The 25,199-nt window shown below is 33.6% G+C and overlaps 2 protein-coding genes across 3 annotated transcripts in view; one reads left to right on the top strand and one right to left on the bottom strand.

Moving 5' to 3' along the window:
* LOC126748328 (uncharacterized) overlaps window positions 1–21,401 on the bottom strand; it is a 154,209-nt gene extending 132,808 nt beyond the window's left edge. Inside the window, exon 1 of one of the 2 annotated variants that reach the window (XM_050457480.1) lies at window positions 21,269–21,401. The gene's annotated coding sequence lies outside the window, so the exon portion shown is untranslated. Of the gene's footprint in view, window positions 1–1,317; window positions 1,518–21,268 lie in introns of those variants that run through there. The other variant, XM_050457479.1, reaches the window with a different exon arrangement.
* LOC126748327 (uncharacterized) overlaps window positions 1–25,199 on the top strand; it is a 410,960-nt gene that overhangs the window by 122,133 nt on the left and 263,628 nt on the right. The gene's annotated exons all lie outside the window — the stretch shown is intronic.

Here is a 25,199-nt window from a genome sequence, read left to right on the forward strand (position 1 = left end):
GTAAATAGGGCAATTTAATCAGGAAAAAAGGCTCTTTTCAATGAGAGTTTAAAAAAATTGGCTCCATTTGAAAAAAAAAGTTTGGGTTAATTTGGACCCCCCCTGTAGGTGAAAAAATACAAAAACTATCTTGAAATGTGAAAAAAATAAACAAAAATCGACGGGTTTCAGGAATTTTGCGAGATAAAATTTGATTAGTTTTAACTGAATTTATTCCAGTTAAAGTCACCACACTGTATAAATAATTGTTGTAAGTGCATTTTGTTAATTCGTCAAATGAATTTTTTCTTAAGAGAACATTCACGCTTTTTAATTAACCTTCTTTCATGTTTAGAATTTGTATTTTATATTCAGTATTTTCCTGCGTATTTTTTTGTTTGTTCGATCAGAAAAAATAGAAAAAATCGATCTATTCGGGTTTTGATCTTTAAACACTAATTTCTTACTACAATACATACAAATGTTTTTTTCTTTATTTTTCGCACACAAAAATTATGATATTATTCTTATTAGAATCATATTTAAAAATGTAATACTTAATGATTTGTTTCATTTACTTATAGGTAAAAATCATAAAAGATTAGTTTGTCCGTTACGGGACAATGCATAGCTAGTAAGGAGCAACAACAACAAAAATTAAATTTCAAAAACTGAAGCACCGGTCTAAACTGCTGTCAATAAAAAAAACGCAGCATGTTCTGTTGAAATATGATATAACAATAAAAAGAATAAAGATAAAGGAAGTTTTTGAAAATATTTTAACGAATATCTTATTTACACACTTCGAGTTATTTGCCTATAAACTACAAGTTAGATATTTCGGAAACTCATTTTCTACGTTCTATTGGTCCATAATTTTTTTTTTTTACGTATATGTATGAAATACACATTTAGGTTTATAATAAAAAAATAATTATTTAGATAAAATAATAAACAAAAGTTTTATTATAACTTTTATGGATCCATTACCAAATTCGGTAAAATTCGGAAAAACGGTGAAAACCGTAAGACGTGGTATAACACTATATAGGGTTAAATATGTTCAAAATGATCTCACCTATCACCCCCTTTCTTATATACGTCGGTGAACCAAACACCCTGTATATATAATATACATATTATACAATTATACAAAGAGAACTAGAATTAACGTTTTGAAGTCGTTTAGGTCTTATACGGGGTTTAAATAGTTAAAATTATATGAGAGCCCATAAGCATTTACCCGTCACTTAAATTACCCGTCATTTTCGAAATTCGCTATGTTTAATTTGAGGGTATAATTGTTTATAAATTAACATAATGACAAACCGTACTTACTACTAAATAGGCTTAAAGTTAATAATATTTTTCCCAAGTTTACGAACCTGCACTATAAACACTCAAAATGATTCACTTTAATATTTTAACCGTTATTATTTTTTTTACCGGTATTTTACTTTAATTCACTGCAAGCGTTTCTAAGAATATTTTATTATCAAACACCAATTTATGCACACTAAAAGGTAAGCAAGTTTTACATGACCATGTAAAGATTCTATATGCGTGTTAACGTAAGTAACCCTAAAAACGACTGGGGAATATAAATCGGGGGTAGCGAGACGGCGTTGCCATGGTTAAAATTAACCTACGAGGTCCCCTATTGAAGGATGTAAACAAAAATGGTGAAAATTGCAACATCGCAACGTTGTTAGCGATGCAGCGGAGTTGCAGATGGCCAGACGGTATATAATACATATAAAGAAGCATAAAGACTAAAGTTTTATAAGGAGGGGATTTTGTTATAACAATGGCTGGCTTGGAATATGACCTGTAAATAAGGTACAGGTCTGCATATGGATTTAGAATGACTCATTAGCGGAATACAGGACACCTTTTTTTGTGTAAAACATTGCAGTCAATGACGTCAATGTTTGAAAGTAGTTTCAAGATTTATGTTAACCTTGTGCAAATTTAGTGTTTTTTCATGTGTTTAGTTGAATAAAATACATTTAAATACTTTTATCAGTTTTTATTGAAGAAGTCCATTTTGGGTTAAATGGTTAATAGGGAAGATATTTACTTTAAGCGAGCTTTTTTCTACAAAAGAAAATTCCGATCTTTTAAGAGAGATAACTCATCATCGGACTCCAAAATATATTTATAATGAAAATTAACATGTCAAATTAACAATTTAAAAGACTGGAACTACAAATTAATTTTAAAAAACTTACCAACACTTAGTTTTGATGATTAAATACAATCAAAAACATAAATATTAGAATTGGGCAGAATGTGATGACATCTAATAATTCATATTAAAACTAGCTAATCTCATACATATTAAGGTAAAAAGGTTTCTGCAGAGGGATGGCGGTAAAGCAGCGAAGCTCGAACCAGTGTCGATTAACTAGATTCTAAGTTAGAAGTTCTAACTAGAAATTTAGAGACTAGAGACTAGAAACTTAGAACGTTGATTGAATATTTCAAATATTCAATCAACGGTTAGACTAAATAGAGAGGGGAAAATAAATGGCATATAAATTAAAGGGTTATATTTGAAATGAAAAATTTTTAAATCATGATTAAATTAAACAAACCTAGATTTATTGAAAAAGGCACAATTATTTCGAGAGGAAAATAATTATAAATAGGGTCAGTTCACTGGTTCTCGGCCTTTTAACGGAAATTTTGACTTTGTAACCAAATTAAACATAGAAGGAGGCTTTGAATTTTAATTTTACCCAATGCAAAATGTTAGTCAAAGTGTTTTTAACAATTAAAAAATTTGTGTAAGTTTTTTTTTCAAAGATTTAGCGTAAAGCGAGATAAAACTAAAAAAAGTGCCATTTCACTGTTTCTTGGCCCCCCCTCACGGTTCTCGGCCATTTTTGTATCGGTTCTCGGCCACCCCAAAACCTATTTTATTTAAATAATATTCTAGATTTTTCTACGTAGGGTTACACATTTTTTAAAAAGTTTTTGTTAATAAATACTTACCCATCTTTAAATTAAAGAAAATCAGTGTAAAATTTTACTTCTAAACAAGTTTTATTAAAAATAAACAGTTTAATTTAAATAAAAGACTTTAAAGATAAATAATTCCTTTTTAACTAAAAACAAACAAAACAACTTATTCTTAAATATTGAAGGTAAAATGAGCAATTATATTAAAACTAATCAGTCTCAACAAAACAGGATACTCTAGTATAATTATTCACATTAAAATGCAAAGTAATATAGTACGTTATAGATAAACTTATAATAAATATATGGAAAACTTAAAACCTAAATACTTCATTGCACGTGCATTATTAAGCGTCATCACATTCATCACACTTGTATTCTTTGCCTGCAGCAACACTATAGGGAACATTATAGAATTCCGTACATTTTTTGTGAAACCATTTTGCGCAATAGTCACAACCAATGTTTTTATGATCTTCTTCCGTGTCACTATTAAGAGTTTCTTCACACATATAACATGGTATCTTTTCTTTGGTTTTTGTTTGTTTTGTTTCTTCTAAATCCGGTTTTCTCTTATTTTGTTTCTTATTGTTTTTCTCAATTTTTGTTTCTTCCTTCCTTTCCTTTATTCTCCTTCTTTCTTCTTTTCTTTTTTCAATTTCAGCCTTTTTAAATTCTTTTACCTGATCTTTTTTTTTTTTAAATATTCCCTCCATTTGTCACTGCTAATTGCACTTGGTGCTCTTTCATTTTTCGATCGGTTTGTATTTTTGCTACGTTTAACTGGTTCAGGATATACTAGATGTTCGAAAAATGCACCATGCATTCTATCAATGTTTTCAGTACCTTGAACAGCAGTTTTTTCGTTTTTCTGGTTCTTCCCATCTTCTTTTGAAATTTTTCCTTCTGATTTATTTTGTTGGAAACTATTGTTTTCACCTTTATTTTCGTTGATATTTCTCTCCGACAGTATTCTTTTGTCTTTTTCCTCGTGGCACCGTTTTTCTTTAATCTTTGAACTACCTTTTTTGTTTATGTCAAGATTATTAGTATTATTTTCATTACCACATACGACGTTTGGGACATTTCCTACTTCAGTTTCAAAAATATCATCATTAAATGTTGTACCGCGTGTAGGAGCCGCTAAAATTTCAGAAATATCAGAGCTGGTCATAATATTTTGAATTTTTACGCTGTCAATATTCAAATTATTATCAACAAAAGATGAAAAATTTACCTGCTGATTTTCGGAAAATTCAGTCTCCATGTGAATTATCTCCACGTTTTCAGAAAAGTGTGTATCCTTATCAGGAATACTGAGATCTGAGTTGAGATCAAATATTAATTTGTCAGTATCAAGGTCGTTGTCTTGAATAATAATATCTGATTGATTTTTGTCATCAATCTTAAGAACACCTTTACTTACATCTATTAATAGTTCTAAACTGGCTTCTGATTTATTACTCTTATTTTGGTTATGTTTTTTCGAGGTTGAAGAACATTGTGGTTCAAGTAAGTTAATTTCGCTTAACACTACGTCTACATTTATACCGTAGGATGTTAAATTGTCTTTTATTTTATTAATAACTTTTTTGCAAGAAGTTATGTCACGCTTCGTTATATTTTCGATTGATTTTCTTTTACTTTTATTTATCGCTACTGCTTTATCAGCCACACATTTGCTGTAATCTACGGCATCGGGATTTAATGGAAATAGTCCCGATTTTCTGAAACCATTTTTTACTGAAGTTTCGAATCTCTCTGGTTCAGAGAGTATTTCGTTAAACAGGCTACAAAAATTAATTTTGGTTACAGAGCAGTTCAGATTTTCTGGTTTTCTTTGCCAATTATGAACAGTTTTTTTCCACCTCGATTTCATTGGCTTAAACACGCTAACATCAGCCGGCTGGAGCATGTGCGTAGTGTTGGGAGGTAGAGCATATAGAATAATTTGGTTTGCGTCACACCATGTACTTATTGCCATATTAAGGTGGGATTTATGCCCATCCACAAATAGAATTACAGGCTTTGGATTTCTTCTTTAATTAACCAATTGTTAAAATCGTTACATATAAATTCAAAAAAGACATCCGATGTCATCCACCCTTTTTCAGACTTTGCCAAAACCCATCCACTGGGCATATTGTCAATGACAGACCTAGGTGGTCTTACATATGGGAATAGAACAAGTGGGGGGGCAAAATTTCCATTAGCGTTGAAAGTTATTAATACAGTAATGTTTTCTTTTTCGTTTCCTTGTTTAACAGTCAGCAAATTACGAAAACCTTTAGGACCCAAAACTTTCCCACTGGATGGACACAGTGCGAATCCCGACTCATCACCATTGAAAATCCTCGTTGGATCATTCATTATGTAAGACAAATTATTACTCTCTAAGTACTCCTTGAGGTCATGAAACCATTTTCTTACGGTTTGTTCTGTAACTGCAGCTCTGGCTTTATTTATTCCCTCAGCTTCTCTGAGAGATATCTCGGGATTACTTTTTAAGAAATTTGAGTACCACGTTTGTTTTGGTACACCTTTCTTAAATAAACACTTACCAGAATCAGCGTTAATTTTTGACACTGTATCAAAAAGCATCTGCTTCGTAATAGGGAAACCGCATTTTGCCAGATTAACAATCCAATTTTTAATTTTTTCTTCACCATCAACAGTTAATAGAGGAGTTGGTCCGGGTTTTCGCAGGACGTCTGGTACTCTCCCTTTTATCCTATCTTGGATGATCGCCCTGGGAACACCAAATGTTCGACTTGCCTCTCTTATTGGCATTTTGTTTTCTCTAATTTCAAAAAGTGCATTTTTCAAATTCTCTTCACTGTACTTAAACAGTTTCCTTCGAACCTTCGATGGATTGGGTCGAATAACCTTGGTATTAGTGGTTCTTTTTTTCTTCGATCTAGCCACTGAAAAAAAAGTTAGAATCAAAACTAGAATTGCGTTTAGGTCGAGAACCGAAATGACTTAACTCTACAATGATTTTAATTCTCGGCCCCCGCAATATTCACAATTGCCGAAAAATGCCAGATCTCGGCCCCTATCTTTCAGGATAATTTTATTATTAAAATAAACACCATCTTCAATTTAATTTGCAGGCTGCAATCTAATATCAGAAAAGAAGCATTGTTAATCTAAATGTAAAAACTAACAAAAACCTTATAACACTTATTTTTTACAGTTTTATTTAAAAATGAAAAATAATCTTTTAAACTAATTTTCGGCCCCTCTGGCCGAGAACTAAAAAAGTTAACTTTTTTTAAACCGGATCGCGGCCACTTAATATTTTAATTTTAAAATCATTTTTTGCTAAATTTTAGCAATAAATTTACACGTTTTAACCCTTCCCTTATAATCTAATGTATATTACATTCACCTAAAGCAAAAAAATTGTAAGAGACTTACTATTTATTTGGTTCACAACACTAAGCAAAATTGCACTTTTCACACACGTGTGGTCTGTTGCTTGGAAGGTCGACAACTAAATGATTTTTCGCGCGCTTGTCATTTGCAATGTCATCTTAAGCCCCGGCGTTTTTGACAGAAAAAAGATGCGGGAAACGATTTTATCATTCAGAGTAGGCCAATAGCAATAAATTTCCTTAATATTTGGCTTTTAGTCACAAAAAGGCCGAGAACTAGTGATGGCCAGATAACCGGTGAACTGACCCTATTTTTGGTTTTTTAGTGGGTCAATTTTATTACATAAACATGAAAATAGCCAGGTTTTGGTAATTAGAAGGGAATCCGATTTAAAAAACTAGTAGCGTTGATTGAATAATAGGATTATTATTATTCAATCAATTATTCAATCAACGCTAGTAGAAAACAAGCTATGTTTATTTAAATATACAGAAAATAAGGAATAAGTTTGATGAGATTCAATGTTGCAAAAAATTGTAGCGTAGATATTATTTATGTTAGATTACTTCTTTCACAAATTACTTTAGAAAAAAAACACTTTTATTACTTTTAAAAATTACAATAAAAATACATTAAATTAAAATGAACATAAAGTAATGGCAAAATGACTTGATATATAATCTCTATACATAAAAAGACTTGTCCTGACTGATAATCAACGTACAGCCCCAACGGTCAAACCTAGAAATATGAAATTTGGGGACAACATTCCTATGGTTATGTACACGTCCACTAAGAAGGGATTTTCTGTATGTATCATAGCTTCAAAACTATGTACTTAAAAAAAAAACGGTGAGACACGTAATTTTTATTTTATTTTTTCACATAATTTTCATTTATTTGTTTTTTTTAAAGGGGTTAAAACCACCCTGCAAAACACTTCAATTTAGTTTCATTTTAATGAAAACAACAGATCCTCGAAAATTCCGCCACCCTGAAGAGGTGAAATGGGGTGAAAATATCTTTTTAAACTTATAGCGTTTAAAATTGTTATTTTTACATATTTTTATGTATAGCTAAGTAGTGCATTTAAAATATAAATTGTGACTTAAATTTTCTTTCTGCCAGGGGTGTATTAAGGTAAGCGGGGTTAAAATCTACAATTATTTAAGAAATAAATGATTTCAAAAACGATTCCATATTTAAAAAAATGAAGAAAAAACACCACTGGTATTTCATAATATTATTTCTGTTACATACATATTACGTACCATATTTTTTATGTTGGCCAGAAAGAGGCAAGGTGAAAAAAAAGGGGGAAATTATAAGGAAACTTTCTATAATTATTTTTAACTTTAAAAAGCGGTATTAAAATATCCTTTTTGCAGTACTAAATAGTTTAAAAAAAAGACTCAAAGACAGCAGGGATTGATTTGAGACAGGATTGCTTTGCGCATGGACAATTCTATGTAGCCTGTTCTAGAAGAAGTTCACCAAAAAACTTAATAATTCTGGCACAAGAAGGCAAAACAAAAAATGTTGTTTACAAAGAAGTTGTTCAGTAGAACTTTTCTTTTATTTTCAAATTCCACGCGAGCAACGACGCGGGCATTCAGCTGGTTATAATATAATGCTATAATAATTGCCTTAATTATTTATTTTATTTATTTATGATACTCTTTACAAACACAGACAGTAATTACATGTAAAGGCAGCAACAAAAATTAAATTAAAACCCCAAAATACAACGAAAAACAAAATAAAAATAGATAAAAATATAACATAGTTTGTAATAAAAATATATAGGATACCACTGTATCTATAAATCTATATATACCTATATCTATTTTTAAGCGTCAGCCTTAGATCTGCAGAAGACATATTAAATAAATCCACATGAACTTGATTAAGGAACTGGTTCGTAATTGCCATCACATTATTCATTGGAGACACACTATCAGAAATAACACAAAATTAATTGTGTGGATTCCAAATCCTTAAATTGACTTTTGGTACATTTATTTTGATGAAGTTTATAAGATCACAGTTACAATATTTAATGTTATTTATAATAAAGAACAAATATATCACCGCTTGTTGTTTTCTCCTATCCAAAAGAGATTCCATCATAAAAGTCTTAAGCATACTCGTATATGAGATCATATAAGGATATTCATGGTGCTTTCTAACATAGAGATAGCTGGCAAATCTTTTTTGAACTTTTTCAATTTGATCAATATGTGTTATTGTCATAGGCATCCAGATATGTGACGCATATTCAACACCCAAGCCTCTGGTTTCAATGGAACGGTTTAATTTAATGCCGCTAATATGATAGTTATACTCTACTGGATTGATTTTTCTTCTATATGATACTACAGAACATTTATTAACATTCAATGACATTCCATAGGTGTTGAACCAGTCACTAATACTCTCAATATCCAACTGGAGGCTGTCGCAGTCTTCACGTGATGGAACGGTCTTAAAGAATTTGAAATCATCCGCGAACAATAAGCTAGCATAAGAGGCAGTCGGGTAATGAGTTAATAAAGCTTATAAAAAATAAAGGCCCTGGATTGCTACCCTGGGGCACTCCCGAGGTAGGGACAAAGCTCTCAGACACACATCCTCACCAGCTGTACCCTGTCCGACAGATATGCCTAATTTAACCAATTCATTCAGCAGCCGATCATTTTTAACCTTATCGAATGCCTTCTCACAGTTTGTATAAATAACATTTAATTTGTTCTTATTTAATATGGCTTCAGCTATATGTTCTGAAAGATTTGTTACTGTGGACTTATCTGTTATAATACCATGTTGAATTTTGGAGATTTTAGGTTTTAGAAATTCAGACATTTTATTGAACAATATTATCTCAAAGACTTTTGCAATGACATTAATCAAGCTAATAGGCAGATAGTTCCTGATATCTCCTCTGTCACCACTCTTGTATATAGGGGTTATTACAGAATACTTCAAAGCAATAGGAAACTCGCTGGTTTTTATAGATAAATTAAAAATATAGGCCAGAGTTTTTAATTTATGCTACTATAATTTTGGTTTGTCCTCCTTTTATAGTTCTTGAATATGCCGATTCAGTGGGAACAGGCTCTGGGTGGACTGCGTCTCAGGGTTTCTGCTGACTGTGAGGTTGCAGTTCCTTATCGGGTTTAGGATGGCGTAATATGATCCGATGAGAACCAAGGACCAGATGACTTTGTTAGAGCTGACTGGTGTCATGAGAATTGGATAATAGCTCCCCCTTTAAGAAAAATGTTGACGTGTGACAGCAACTTTTTAAGACATCTGTTTGTTCGGGTTGAGTTCTAGTTCTTCTCGTTCCTCCAAGGGATCTCCAATATGAATACTTGGTCATCTTCTGGGAAGAATTTTCTTCCATTGTTGAGCAAAGATACTATTTGGATGTCTAGGTGGTGAAGGATGATAGTCATCGCTGGAAGTGGCAATTGCTATTCTCAGGTTTCTTCGTTCTTTACACGATCGTTACAATAGTAAACCAGCTTATATGTTTGCAAACGAAAGGTTGCTTTATGAGTCGATCCAGTTCATCAGAATATTGGTTTAGCTGATATTGTGCAATGTTGAGGTCCTCTACGTTCAACTTATTTAGTGACTTCAGGTCTGGCAGATGTATTTTTTCTGGTAGGTGGTCACAGCAACTGTAGGGTATAACGACTGGATGGTTGCTATGAGTGATGTTGTCAATCAGCTTCTGAGCATGGATTCTCGTGCTGCCAACAAAGGCGGTACATTCTGGTTGGAGTTTCAAGAGCGTGTTGTTGTTGATGATTTCGTTACTATGTTTCTGCATTTGATAGTAATAGGAAGAGGGTCAGCAACGGCTTTTCGCTAATTTCTTAGATATTATAATCCTTTGCGAGTACTACGGAAATTTGGCATGTCCTGGGTAGATGGATTAGTTGTTTGAGGAATTGACTTTCACAGATGGCATATGTGTCTATTGGATATGGAAGGATATGAAAACAAAGTTTTGTTCTTCCTCCAAGAGATTTGCAGGCTTCTAGGTTCCGGATTGTTACATACAACAGTGAATCATCGTTTCGCGCAATATGTTTATATGTTGTCATTAAGATATGGTGAAGACCTGTACGACTATCTAATATTGGAATTCGATATAAATTAAACAACGTATATTTTTCAGGATCTACCAGTGATATGTTGAGGACGAAAATTATTTTAGAATCTAGTTATATGCTTGTAGTTCTATTATATCGAGATATTAGGCTACACTACTAGTATAAATTGGTAATGGAAGGTTGTTTGTTTGTAACGATTGTGATATGTGTTTTAGGGATTCAATTAAGTCTTGCGGTGTAATAATTGAGCTATGTAGTATTTTTAATCTTGCAAAAGTTATTGCATCATAATGATTGCTCCATTAATGATTCACAAATGTTTAAAATTGCAATTTGGGATGAGTAGTATTTAAGATGATCAGAAATATCCATTATTGAGTTCCTAATCTCTTCTATGTCTTTATTAAAAGTTTCCTCGTCAACTTGTAATTTTTGGATAGTAACGTTAAAGTTCCGTCTTACTGAGGTTGTTACTGACATTTGATGTTTTAGAAGGTTCTCTAGTTCATGTTCGTCATGGGCTAGTTTGTCCGTCCATTCGTTAACGTATTCTCCGTCTGAAGCATCGAGATTACCGGTTATAGATGTCCAAATAAATCCCATACCGTTTATTAATCAACATTTTTTTTTTTTAAATGTATTTGTATATGTCAGCCATGATGTCAGAGTATTTTTGGTTTAGGAAGTTTGATATTTGCCTAAGGAGACTAACGTGAGTTTGGACTTCGGTCTTAAAGGCTAACATACGAGGTACGTACGTCTTCATCAAAAGTGTTTAACAGGTGGTTTAATATTTTGTCATTATTTTCTATTGTATTTTTTGTTGGTTCTAAGTCTTTGTAGACAAGACGGGTCCGTTTACTATTAGAAATTTTGAATTTCGATTCTTCGTGAAAGAAAATTCCAATGGTATTGTTGATGGGTATTATAGAATATTGGTAGAAGATGACTGGAAACAGTCCGAAGAGCTTGAAAGAGAATTTACTCTTGATAGGGTTTCATTCTATCAAAATTTATTTTTGATTTGTTTGGGGATTTAGTACAATGGTCAGTTCTGGATCGTGCAACTCTATAAAAATATTGCATTCGGTTGCTTAAATCTCGGACGTATTTAGATATTAAAGATTTTTCATTACAGATAGTTTCGGGAGGTCTAGAGGAGGTATGCCCAAAAATAAGTACATTTGGTGTGAACCCGTGTGTTTTATTTTTGGTGTTGTTATAACAGATAACAGCATATGGTAATATATGGAAAGGATGATCGTCTGGATTTTCGGATAGATGAGCTCGAATCATTTCGCCTAAAGAGGCGTGGAATCTTTCGATTGAGGGTGGCTTACACTTGAAAATGTTAATTTGATCTCATAAACTTCGCAAAGATCTTTCATGAGGCTGTTGTCAAATTCTTGGCCGTAGTCTGCATGGATCCTTAGGGAAGTGCCATAATGTTGGAAAACCAGTAAAAGGGTGTTGATGACCGTTTTTGCAGTTTTGTCACTCAAATGATATGCCTGTGTAAATTTAGTGAGCTCGTCTCTTATGGTTAATGCGTAATTTTTATTTGGATTTTCACAAGTATCGATATTAATGCTTCCAAAGCATGTTTTGGATGTTTCCGTTAATACAAGAGGGTTATTTCAGTTTTTTCTACAAGCTTTAACTTTTTAACAGGTTTCGCATGATTTTATAAGATTTTCAACGTCTTTGGAAAGACCTGGCCAATTGTATTTTTCTTTTATTCGACGTATTGTTTCGATTATACCACGGTGTAAGTTAGTTTTACCGCGATGGTAATGGTCTATGATTTGGGTAATTTTGTCAGCGTCGACGTCGGGGGTTTAATGATATTTGGGCAAATTTTTAGTTTAATATCTTTGTCGGCGAAAACGTATGATAAAATATCTAAAATAGGTAATTCCAAGCAGTTTTCAATGTAATAGGTTGTTGACATATCAAATTTATTTTGTCCTGTATAGATAATGTAATGTAATAATGTAATGTATGATGAATTTTCTCTAATTTGTTTTGTCGAAAGAAGGTGACTATTCTTTTGTGGGTGCTTTCTAAAAGTTGTTCATTTGAAATTTCGACTTAGGAGTAGTCAATTAAAGATGTTGTTTCGTATAGATGGGCAAAATTGTTATATTCTTTAGTTATTGTTCCCTCACCTACTACTACTTCGTCTAATTTTTCATCCGCACTTAATGTTGCATCAGATTCGTCTTCATTTGAGGTGAAAATTGAAATCTTTTTTTGGAAATTTGAGCAATCTTGAAAATGGTTAATTTTGATTTTAGAAAGGGCATTCGCATTTTTATTTACGTTTCCGGGTTTGTGAATGATTTTTTAATTATATTCTTCTAACTTTAAACGCCATCGTGCTAATCTGCTTCCTAGATCTTTAAATGAGAAGAGTCACGTGAGAAGGTGATGGTCGGTGACAAGGGTAAATTTTCTTCCATATAAATATGGAACGAAACTGTTTTACTGCCCACACGATTGCAAGAAATCCTCTTTCAATAGTGGAATATTTTGTTTTAGCACTACATAAGTTTTTTGACGCAAAGGCAATCGGTAAATCTTTGCCGATAGGGCCTTGAGATAGAACGGCGCCTATTGCATATGCACTAGTATCTGTGGTTAGAAGAAATGGTTCATCAAAATTTGGGTATATTAAAATGGGGTCTGAAATTAATGCATTTTTCAACTCGTCAAAAGCATGTTTACAATCTGTAATAAAGTCAAAAGGTACATCCTTTTGGAGTAATCTCGTTAGTGGTTTGGAAATTTTAGCAAAGTTTGTGATAAAACTCCGATAATAACCAGTGAGTCCAAAGAAGGATTTGATGTCTTTTGGAGATTTTAATTCTAGAAAATTTTTAATGCATTTAATTTTTTCAGCATTGGATTTTACTCCATCTTATGTTATCAAGTGCCCAAGGTAAGCTACTTCCTTTCTGAGGAATTCGCACTTGTCTTGTTGTATCTTAAGATTAGATTTTCTTAGGCGTTTGAAAACATCAGTTAGTCGATTAATATGATCGTGAATGTTGGAAGAGTAAACTATTATATCGTCTATGTAGAAAAGACAACCTTCATTTAAAATACCAAGGAGTTCATTTTTTATTTAATCTTTTTATTAATGATGTTGTTCATTGTTTTGATTATTGTAATGTGTTGCTTTTTGCTGATGATGTTAAGATTTTTAGAATTATAGACAGTAACTTGGCACATCATGAACTTTGTTCTGATCTTCACAAATTTGAATTATGGTGCAAGAACAATAGATGGTCTTAAATTCTAAAAAATGCAAATATATTCAATTTACCAGGGGTTTTAGTCCACCATTTCATCAGTACCATCTAATGAGTTCACTTATTGGGAAGGTATCAGAGATACGTGATCTTGGGGTGCTTTTTGATTGCAGACTAACTTCTTCAAAAAATATTGAAAACCTGTGTAATAAGGCTTACAAAATGTTGGGTTTTATTAAGAGGCACACGCATGATTTCAGCAGTATTGATTCCATCAAACTTCTGTATTTTTCATTGGTTCGCAGTCAACTTGAGTCGAATTCATGTATATTCTCGAATAGGACTAATTTTGCTAAAAATATCTAGATATTATTGTTAGTTTCATAGTTTTATACTATCAATAGTCTATTTGTTAAATTAAAGTTTTAATTAAAATACCCAAGAAATTTACGTTTTCAAATGACTAATAAGCGATAATAACGATCTACACGACGCAATTTCGGGGTGAAAGTGCCATTCTGGGCCATAGAAATAGAGAAAGAGTAGAATTGGCCAAGACCTGCGCCGACTGTCTAATGACCATGGCCGCCATTTGTATGGACTAGTGCTGAGACATCGCAATGAAACATCGATGGTGACATAAAAAGGTAACATCGATGCATTAAAAACATCGGTGCTTTACCATATCGATGTCAGGAAATGCACATTCTATGCACAATTGCACATTCCACCTTTATCATTTCTCAAAATTCTAAAAGAATACAATAAAACAGATCCATAAATAATAAAATATATCCGTGTTCTGTGGAAAAAACTCAATTTAAACTTTTTTTTACTTTTTCAAAATTTTAAATTGTAGTAGAGATTTTCAAAAACTAGGACAGCTTTCACCTTTTTTGACAATGGCATACTTCGGATTATAAAAAAATAGCATCGCAAACGACAAGGCTCATCTACCATAACAACCGAGCCTTTACAATTTACATCATATTATGATCGACTGCTAGAATAATATTTGAATTTTAAAATTGTAGAATAGGCTGAAAGAAGGTCAAGAAATAATAGAATATATATAAGAATAAAATCTATTTATCTTTAAAAAAAAATAATGAAATGTCGTATGTCACATTTCACGTTAAAGGTTATTGAACATTATTTAGACATTCCAAAAACCAAATAGCTATTGAAAAAACTCGAAAAAAAATTTTAAGATATTTTTCCTTAACCGGTAAATTACTCTTGTATAGTAATTTACAAGAGTAATTCCGAGGGCGGTTCAGTAAGTCTTTAGAAACCAAAAAGTTAATCTTTAAATCCAAAATTCAAAAATTATAAATTATTTGTATATTATTATTAAAAACGTTAATAAAATCGCAACAGTGTATTTTTTTGGCTGTTACTTTTAGACAGGTCAAAACGGAGTCCACCGAGTCCATGTAATAAATATTAAAAGTACTCAATAAAACCTTTTAAATGAGGTAACACAAGATTTCTATTTAATGCATTTATTCAAGATGGCCCTTATGTGTTATTTTGACATTTAGAACTGTCGTTTTTATGTCAAAATAAAATAGTGACGCATTTATTTTCGTACACTGATTTTTACCTATTCAAAAATCATAAAAATGTAAAACGTTAAAATAAAAAAAAATACTTTTTTATTAGGCCGCCATTTTGAAACGAGTTAAGATATGGGTCTAATATTTCAGGGTTATAAAGTATTCATTGAGACCTTTAAAATGAGGTACCACACGACCTCCCTTTCTATTTAAAAATTTTTCTCAATATGTCGCCCAGCCGCCATCTTGGAATTTACAACTACCTAGTTTACAGTGAAAAATAGTATCTATAGACCAATTTACTTATGCCAAGTTTTAAACATTTTTTTTGACCCGTTCAAAAAATAAATGGGGGGGGGGGACTTCAAAGAAAAGCACTGTATATATTTTGTTAGATATGACCTAATATTTTATAATGCATTTAAACAAATTAATAAAAAAAGGATGCACGCGAATGACACAGCAAAATTCCAAAAATTTCCAAAATTCCAATTTTTCCCCTCTCGCGTCTCATGCGTCGTCCACGACTATTCCCTGGACAAACTAGAGAGAACAGAGGGGCGAAGGGGAATATATTTAAAGAATTGCTTCGACTTTAATTTAGTACAAATATCTGTAAAAAATTATAATTTCAATGATAATTCAAGATTTTCAACTTTAAATGATAATTGAAGATTTAGGTTAACCAAATAAATAAGTTGGTGATATTAACTTCTAGGCCATGTGCTAACTGATACTAAATGTAAGGAAAAATGTACAGTTAAAGTGGAACCCAATGCGTTCGGTTATCTGATCATGAAAAACTAACTATTTATTTGGACGAAAAAGTTAAGTAGGTTAATGTTAAAATGACACATACTGTGAAAGGAATAGTGAATGAAAAGTTAAAAGATCCTTTGAACAACAAATAAACCGGACAGATCCAATATCTCAACAACATAATATTGTAAGCCCCAAAAAACCAGCTGATTCTCTTGCAAAATTGCGATCTTATAAGACGAAGAGGAAGATACACATCAATATCCAGATAGTCCTAACCTAGACAAAGAAAGGGAAGAAGTTGCCAACAATTTTTCATGTCATATTAGGCACAGTGGAACTCTTTTATTTTGGAAGATGGTCGACCATGACGGTAAAGAGGAAAGAAGGTAAATCGTTGTGCCTAAATGTCGTATTTCGGAGTTGCTAGAGGAAATCCATACCGGTGTGTCACGAGGACATCTTGGAGTAACAAAGACCATGGGAAAAGTAAGGAAAAGGTTCTATTGGCTTAATAGCAAGGCAGACTAACTCAGTATGTGTGGCAAGTTATGGTCCGCAGAGAAAGCAGAAGGATTTGATGCATCAATATAACCTGAGAAGTCACTATGAAAGGATTGCTATTGAGTATGCCCTACTGGTATGTGGGATACCACCACAAAGCCCTGATCCAGCTCTGTTATTCATTCTGGAGCCATCTGATGGTTCCCCTGTTTAGCAATACAGGTCTGTTGAAATGCTGCCACTCCTCTCTGCCTGCAATGTGCGTCACGAATCCCTCGCATCGACTGTCACTGGAGCCATGCAGTCACTGACACATCTGGACAATATGGCACGTGACCAGATTTTTCCGTGACCGGTCTCGCGAGCACGTAGTTTGCCGAGGACGGATAGCCTGTACGCAGTCCTCACTGCCTCGAATTGCACAACGAGGTCCAGAGGCGGGCCTATCTTACCATTTTGAAATCTAGATTAGATACGCCAACTTTTCTTCTACTTCACTACCTTCGGTACTTCACTGTTTGGCAATAACTTGCCAAGTTATTGCCAAACAGTGAAGTATCGTAATGTGGGGCTACTTGCCCACCCCGGGGTAACTTGCACACCATGTGTATTTTTCTTTACTTTTTTTTTAGGTTATGTTATTTTGTGTTTTATCGCCGGCTTTCTGTTGATACAGGTAAATAAAGTTTAACAATGGTTCGTACGTACAAAAAAACTTCGGGAGCAAGAAATTACCGGAATTACTCAGAGAACGCCTTGCGCCAAGAGGTAGATGCAGTAAATGCGGGTATGTCGAGGAATGTAGCAGCCGAAACTTTCAAAGTAGAACGGACTACGTTAGGTCGAAGACTTCTTGGTGCACACTTGAAATCAGTTGGTCGTCCAAAGGTTTTAAGTGATCAAGAAGAGGCTCTCATTTCAAAGACATTGGGTGTTGTAGCAAATTGGGAATTTCCTCTCACAAAAGTTGATATTCGTGACGTAATAAAAAAATTCTTGGACAAACAAGGAAAAAATGTTTGAATATTCAAAAATAACTTCCCTGGACCTGATTTCTTACAATTATTTATAAAAAGGAACCGTTTAAGCGTTAGAATGGCTTCAAACATAAAGAGATCCAGAGCATCAGTGGATCGTAATGAAGTTTTACATTTCTTTAATAATATTGACTTAGCAATTAGAGAAGTGAAAAACTCAAATTTGTATAACTATGATGAAACCAACGTTACAGATGATCCTGGGTCCAGGAAGGTGGTAGTGCCAAGGAACACGAAGAGAGTGGAAAGAGTTTAGGAGCATTTCCAGGCTACGATCAGTTTAATAGTTTGTGGAAATGCCAATGGAGACCTTTTACCACTAATGGTTGTATATAAAGCTTTGAATCTTTAGGACAACTGGACGCAAGGTGGACCACGAAGAACAAAATATGCGAGCAGTGCGAGCGGATGGTTCGACATGAACTTATTCGAAATGTGGTTCTTCCAGCTTTTCTTGCCTCACGTCGAATCCGCCAGAGAAAATAACGACCAGATAATTCTCGTTGGTGACAACCTGGCAAGCCATATGGTACAAATAACATCTACATAACTCCCTTCCTAGCCAAAGCCACGCATTTAATGCAGTCCCTTGATGTGGCCGTATTTGCGCCTATGAAAAGAAAATGGAGAGAAATTCTCGATCAGTGGAGAAAGAAGTCACGGTTCCAAGGCTGTATCCCGAAAGAACAATTTCCGAACCTACTGGACAGATTGTGGAAAGGGGTAAGTCAAAATGTAGCAGAGAATCTCAAATCAGGATTTAGAGCAACTGGTTTCCATCCTGTAAATCCCGACGAAGTTTTGAAGCGCATTCCTGGTGGACTAGAAGATGCAGACATCGAAAGTCTTAGACAACAGCTTGGTTGATTTGTTAAAAGAGCACCGTGGAACAGGGGTTGAGAAAAAACGCAAAAGGGGAAAAAAGTCGAACCTGGAAGTGATGCGTCTCGCACTGTTACAGACCCTAATATTTCTATCCTCTAACCGTTCCTGAGGAATTTCGAACTACAGCCGAAGAACCAGGACCCTCTTCATCTAGCGTTTTGCCATGCACTCAGCAACTCCCTACGAGGAAAAGCAAGAAAGAAAGAAAGACTAATAACTCCCAGTGTGGTATCTGCAAGATTAATTAGAAAGACTACAGAGGCGCAATTGATTGGATACAATGCACGAAGTGTCGAGCTTGGATTTGTTGACCCTATAATAGCAAAGACCCTTATTTTGAATGCGAATGGTGTGAGGATTCGGAAGACAATGAATCTCCAGTCGATGACAGTGATGCCGACAAGGACTTCCTAGTTGACAATAATAATTAGCGAATGTTTTGTTTTTGTTACACTTGTGATTTTTTCAAAGAATGTGCTTTATTTTACCAAAGTTTTGCTAGATAAAGTTTGTTTATTTTTTAATAACTTCTTAATAATATTTGTAAGCATTTATAGGTACAGAATTTGTTTTTAAGTTTCATATATTTTGACAATATATTATTTTTTCTTTAAAAATATTGATTTTTAATTGGTTGTAACGGTGGCCCTTGTTATAGGTTTTTTTTTCATATGAATAAGGGGTAACATGAATGTGCAAGTTGCCCCAACCGTGGGGTAACTTGCACACCCCACAAACAAATTTTTTTTGGGACCAATGGCTGCATTCTTCTAATTTTTATACCAGCCATGAGTAGCTTAAATAGGTCGGTACAATGTAATTTTTGCAAAGTTGTAAAGTTATAATGTACGGGGGTACATTGGGAAATATGCTGAAAACGTGTGCAAGTAGCCCCAGTTTACGGTAATTTTCTTTCAGGACAGTTAAAGTTGGGAAATGATGGTCAAAAGGCACAATTTTCAACACAAGTTGGGAAAAAATCTAATTATTTCTTAAAAATGTGAACAGTTGTTTTTGAATTTAGTTTTGTAACTTATCGAAAGGTTATTCAGGGTAACATTAAAAAAATTGTTAAGAAATTAAAAAATTTGTAACCGCAGAACTAAAAAGATCAACAGCGGATGTCAATTTTTTTCGTTTTCTATGAATGCCTATAATTTTTTCGCGCCTGGTCTATTGCCCGTTTTCGGCTTATCATTGATTTTTAGGACACGCTGTATAGATTATTTTGATGAGAATTCCAGGCATACGCATACTAATACATCTGTTCAAGGCTCTTAGTTTTAAACATCTCATTAGTAATGCCACCCGCATTACTGTAACTTGAAGCACTTTGATTATTTTTGCCGAGTTATTGATTATTTTTATGCGAAACGCAAGTGTTAAGCTGCAGTGTCTTTGGGCTTATCAGATCATGAAGCTATAATTGCATAGGCAGCATTAAAAATGAAAAAGATAAAAAATATAGTAAAACAAATGAAGGTTTTTAGTAAGGGGAATTTTAATAGTTCTGTATTTCAATGCCAAAAAACAGAGTGGGAATCTATAATTTTAACATCTGACCCTCTTGACATAAATAACATGGTATGACATTGGAACTTTTAAAAACAAATATCTCAAAAACTATTAACTTTAGACACACACGTGGACCTTTTCTGTTGTGGAAATACGAGAAAATAAGATTGTTGCATACAGGATAGCACAAAAAAATTAATGATACCGACGTAGTGCTATAAGTGGGGCTCTCTAGAAGTTTGGCCATAAAAATTAACACAGCATGGTTTATCATATATACTATAAAACCTTCCTATACCGAGTTTTATGTAAAATCTGAAATTCTGTAATAAGGAAAAATAGGAAATAAAATTGTAACTGACACCTTGTATCTCGCAAACTTAAACTAGTAAACTTTTGGACTAAGAGATGTTTGGATTAATTCACGTCGGTTGATCATCTCAAAACATAATCAATGCTTTTCGTAGTCGTATTGAAAGGGTAAAAGTTGAACAAGCATTTGATTCTTTCATTGGTTCCAAATCTTCCATAAGTATTACCTTCCAATCCGGCATATTTTATCCATGCCTAAAGTTACCCAAAAGGTTTTCAGGAACGCCTTTTAAGGGAACAGGTTCTTTTTCAGTAAAAGCACCTGCGATGCTATAATTAACTTTTTTAATAGGAGAAAAAGTTGAGAGTTTTTGAGTTTTATCTCATTGAACGCAGATACATATGTATATGTATATGTATATATCGTGGTGTGTATATCTTCTGCCGCGCACTTGTGGTGTATGGAGTCTACGGGGATTTGTTTTTGGTCACTATTATACTTGGCCTTCATAAATGACCTGACTAAGTTTAAAATGCGTGGACACCTTACTCTTTTTGCTGAATAGCGCGAGCTTCCGAAACCTCAGAAGGATTAGGAAGGAGCACTTCGCGTTGTCACCGGTGATGCCTAACAATGAAGATGAAAATTACAAATGTTGTGGCTTCAAGATCTGATCGCAACGATTAGACAATGTATCAGTTTTAGTAACATGTTTTCTGTAATTTTTAAACTGTTTTACTTTTATTTTGTAATTTTAATTCACTAGTTAAGGTAATTAGAATAAAATAAAATATCATAGTAGCTACAGACCTGTAATAGTTAATCCAGCTGGATTCTGTAAAGTTTCGCGATTTGCAACGATTAAAACAAAACATGCATAGCGATGCTATGTGTACGACTTTTAAATAACATGGGTGATATAATTGTTAATAATATAAAAGGGTGAATAATTTTTAGAATAACAATGATTAGTTTGCTTATATATGTGCATACATACCTATGGTTCTGGAAAGGTTTATTTATCCTATAAACTAATTCCATACAAAACACATATCACAGATAATAAATTGGTCGCTTTGCAATATAAAGAATTATACACATGAGTGAATCGGCAGCGGCTGATAAACGAGTATATTTTCTACCTACACATAAAATATCTGGAATATTGTTTATCTCACTAATGCCGCAATAATCATAATTTTTTTGTAAAGCTATGGACTACAAATATTTAAGATATAATATATTGAATAATAATTAGACCACATCGGGTCATAGTGCTCCGAAGGAAAAAAATTTAAATAAAAAAGGCTAAAAAAAAGGGGGGTCAGATCTACAGTACTAGGTAGGAAAGACTATTACGGGTAATAAATTGCACAACAAAATATTTGAGAATTATACATCAGAAAAAGTAAATATGTACAATAGTCGCATTATAACATTATTATGAAAATGTAAATACGTTAATTATTCTCCTAGTTTTTGTACAATTTTATTAGTATTCTGTAGTTAAAGTTGATTCGTAGGGTTTCTTTAGGGTTCTACTTACGTTTGGTTTATTATTTTTGTCTATAGTGTTTAGTTTTTGAGTAGTTCATCTTGTTCGAGAGCCCCATTTTGGCCCCAATTTAGGTTATTTAGATTATATTATTGTAAATCCCTTTAGTTCTAATTTTCTAGAATTTGTATACTTGCTTGCTTTGACTGTCAGTATTCTCCTAAAATTATTGGTCTCTTTGGGCAAAAACAATGAAGATAATTCTAAATATTTCGAAACTGTTCCATCGGGTTTTAAAAAGGACGCGCTTCGTGACAATTCATTCAGTTTTAATTGTTTAGTCAGTTTTTACCTTGGAAACAATTAAACGACAGTCAAGGCGAGTTAGGTTAGTGTTTTTGACGTTGACAATAAAAGTGTGTTCCCGAATTTCGTTACAATATTATCACAAAAATTTGGCCTACAACGTCGAAATAACAATATTTTAACCTACTTGCCTCGAGCAGTACGTACTAAAGCTAAAGGTACCTATTCACGTTCAGGCGGCCGGCAGTCCTTGGACGGTCCGGCCTGCCTGTCCGGCTATTATCGTCGCTCTCTACACACGTACAGTTTGTTGCTAGGATTTCTGTCGACAGTTTTCTATCCGATGCGATATTTGCCGGACGTTTGGTTCAAATTCAGTACACACATTCAGTTAATGATCGACGACCTATCACAAGAATACGCTGCAGCTATTGTCATTATATTGTCACAAAAACGAAAGAAAAGGACAAAAAAGAAAATGTGGGTGAAGGAGTGGTTAAAAAAACGTAGTTCCTTATCACATTTTGAACTTATACGAGAACTGCGGCAAACAAGCGACAGTGATTTAAAAAATTACCTTAGAATGGACAATGACTGTTTTCAATACTTATTAAATTTGGTTAAGCCGTATATTACAAAAAAAGACACAATAATGCGACAAGCAATCAGCGCTGAAGAAAGATTGTTAGTGACTCTAAGATATTTAGCAACAGGCCGCAGCATGGAAGATCTCAAATTTACTGCAATTATTTCGCCCTAAGCGTTGGAAAAAATTATTCCAGAGACGTATTCGTATAGTTAAACCCAGAAACAGTGGGTTTGTACTATTTCAACTATAAGGAATATTTTAGTATTGTTCTGATGGCCCTTGTAAATGCTAACTATAAATTTGTTTATGTAAACGTTGGTTGCAATGGTAGAGTATCGGATGGTGGTGTCTTCGAGTGCACCGATTTTCATGACAAACTATTGAATAAATCATTAAACTTGCCAGATAACCAAAATAAAACGGAAAATTTAAATTTTGTATTTGTAGCAGATGATGCGTTTGTATTGAACGAAAATATATTGAAATCATACCCTCAAAAAAATTTATCTCCAGAGCAGCGAATTTTTAACTATCGTTTGAGCAGAGCAAGACGTGGAGAACGCTTTTGGGATTCTTGCAAACCGTTTCAGAGTCTTTCATACCGCAATAAATATGGATCCAAAAAAAAATTGATTTTATCGTGCTGCCATTGCCGAACGGAAGAACATAGTGAGGAGGAGCGCCGTCTTGCTGGTAATATATTTCAGACGACGAGTTTCCAGATAAATGGATAGGGCGAAGGGGGCCTATAGAATGGCCTGCTAGATCTCCTGATATAACGCCGTTAGACTGTTTTCTATGAGGTCATTTGAAATCTATTGTGTTTACTCCCCAACCTGAAAGTTTGGATGAACTTCGTTAACGCATCATCGACAGCAGCCATGATATCTCACAACATGTTTTTGAAAATGTCCGTCAGGAATTTGAACATCGCCTATATCATTGTTTGGCCAAAAACGGGCAACATTTTGAACACTTATTGAAATAAAAACTGATATTTTCATGTTTTTGTTTTCTATCTGCACAAATTAAGATAAACAAAGATTTTTCTAATTTTCTCGAAAACGAATCGACCGATTTAAAAAAATCAAACGTCAAAATAAAAGACTTCGAAAGACCTTTTAAACAAGCTATTACTCGATACCCCTTGCCATTTAAAATTTTTAAGGGGATGACCCTGGGGGGCAGAGGGTGAAGTAATTTTAGGTTAAGTTAGAAAGTTGTCCCCCTTGACAAACCTTTTGATGTATTCCGGCGTTTTTTTTTTAAACAGTAGTTTTCGATAAATCCGTGGTGGGAAGTTTTCAAATGAACACCCTGTATATATACTATATATATACTATATATATATATATATAAATATATATATATATATATATATATATATATATATATAGAATTAAGACAAGACCAAAAGCGTTGAATATGCAGAGGTTATAGAAGAATCTCTCAAAGAACCATGGTTTAATAAGGTCCAACTCAACCGGAAACAGACATGGACAACAACATGACAACCATGGACAGGATCAGATCATTGCAACTCCGTTACAGAGAATCAGAGTCAAACAAGACAATCAATATTGCAGCGGACATGTAAGACAAAACTCAGATCATAAGTTGAAAATTAAATGCTGTGTTCCTGACAGAAGTGTTTCTTTCGGGCGAATTCCATATTATTTTCGTAAATATTTTTGAATTCGTTGATTTTATTTGCAGAGCAGAGGCTATCCCACTATAGTATATTCATATCAGCATTATATATATATATATATATATATATATATATATATATATATAATATGGAATAATAAATAATATGGAATTCGCCCGAAAGAAACACTTCTGTCAGGAACACAGCATTTAATTTTCAACTTATGATCTGAGTTTTGTCTTACATGTCCGCTGCAATATTGATTGTCTTGTTTGACTCTGATTCTCTGTAACGGAGTTGCAATGATCTGATCCTGTCCATGGTTGTCATGTTGTTGTCCATGTCTGTTTCCGGTTGAGTTGGACCTTATTAAACCATGGTTCTTTGAGAGATTCTTCTATAACCTCTGCATATTCAACGCTTTTGGTCTTGTCTTAATTCTCCACTGGTGACAAATATTTTCATCAAATCGTACTCAGAAGGTTTCAGTGTCTGGGCGTTTGTCTGCTTCTAGATCCCTAAAATGCGGCGTTCCCCAGGGTTCAGTGTTGGGACCACTGTTATTTTTACTGTATGTGGATGACTTGAGTTCATTGAAACTGCAGGGTAAGGTGGTTCAGTTTGCTGATGATACCACCGTACTATGGAGCCATAAAAATTCTGATTATTTTAAGACTTGTATCCTTGAAGACCTTCAGATTTTATCAGGGTGGTGTGCTTCTAACAGGCTCGTGTTTAATGTAAGAAAGACGTCTATTATGGGGTTTAAGTGCGATGTTCAGGGTCTGATGTTTGACGAAAATTCCCTCTTGCAGAATAAAGAGTGCTGTAAGTTCCTAGGAATTACCATTGATGATCGCCTTCGGTTTGAAGATCATATTTTACAT

Source organism: Anthonomus grandis, chromosome 22, assembly GCF_022605725.1.
Source record: "Anthonomus grandis grandis chromosome 22, icAntGran1.3, whole genome shotgun sequence".
Classification (NCBI taxonomy): domain Eukaryota; kingdom Metazoa; phylum Arthropoda; class Insecta; order Coleoptera; family Curculionidae; genus Anthonomus; species Anthonomus grandis.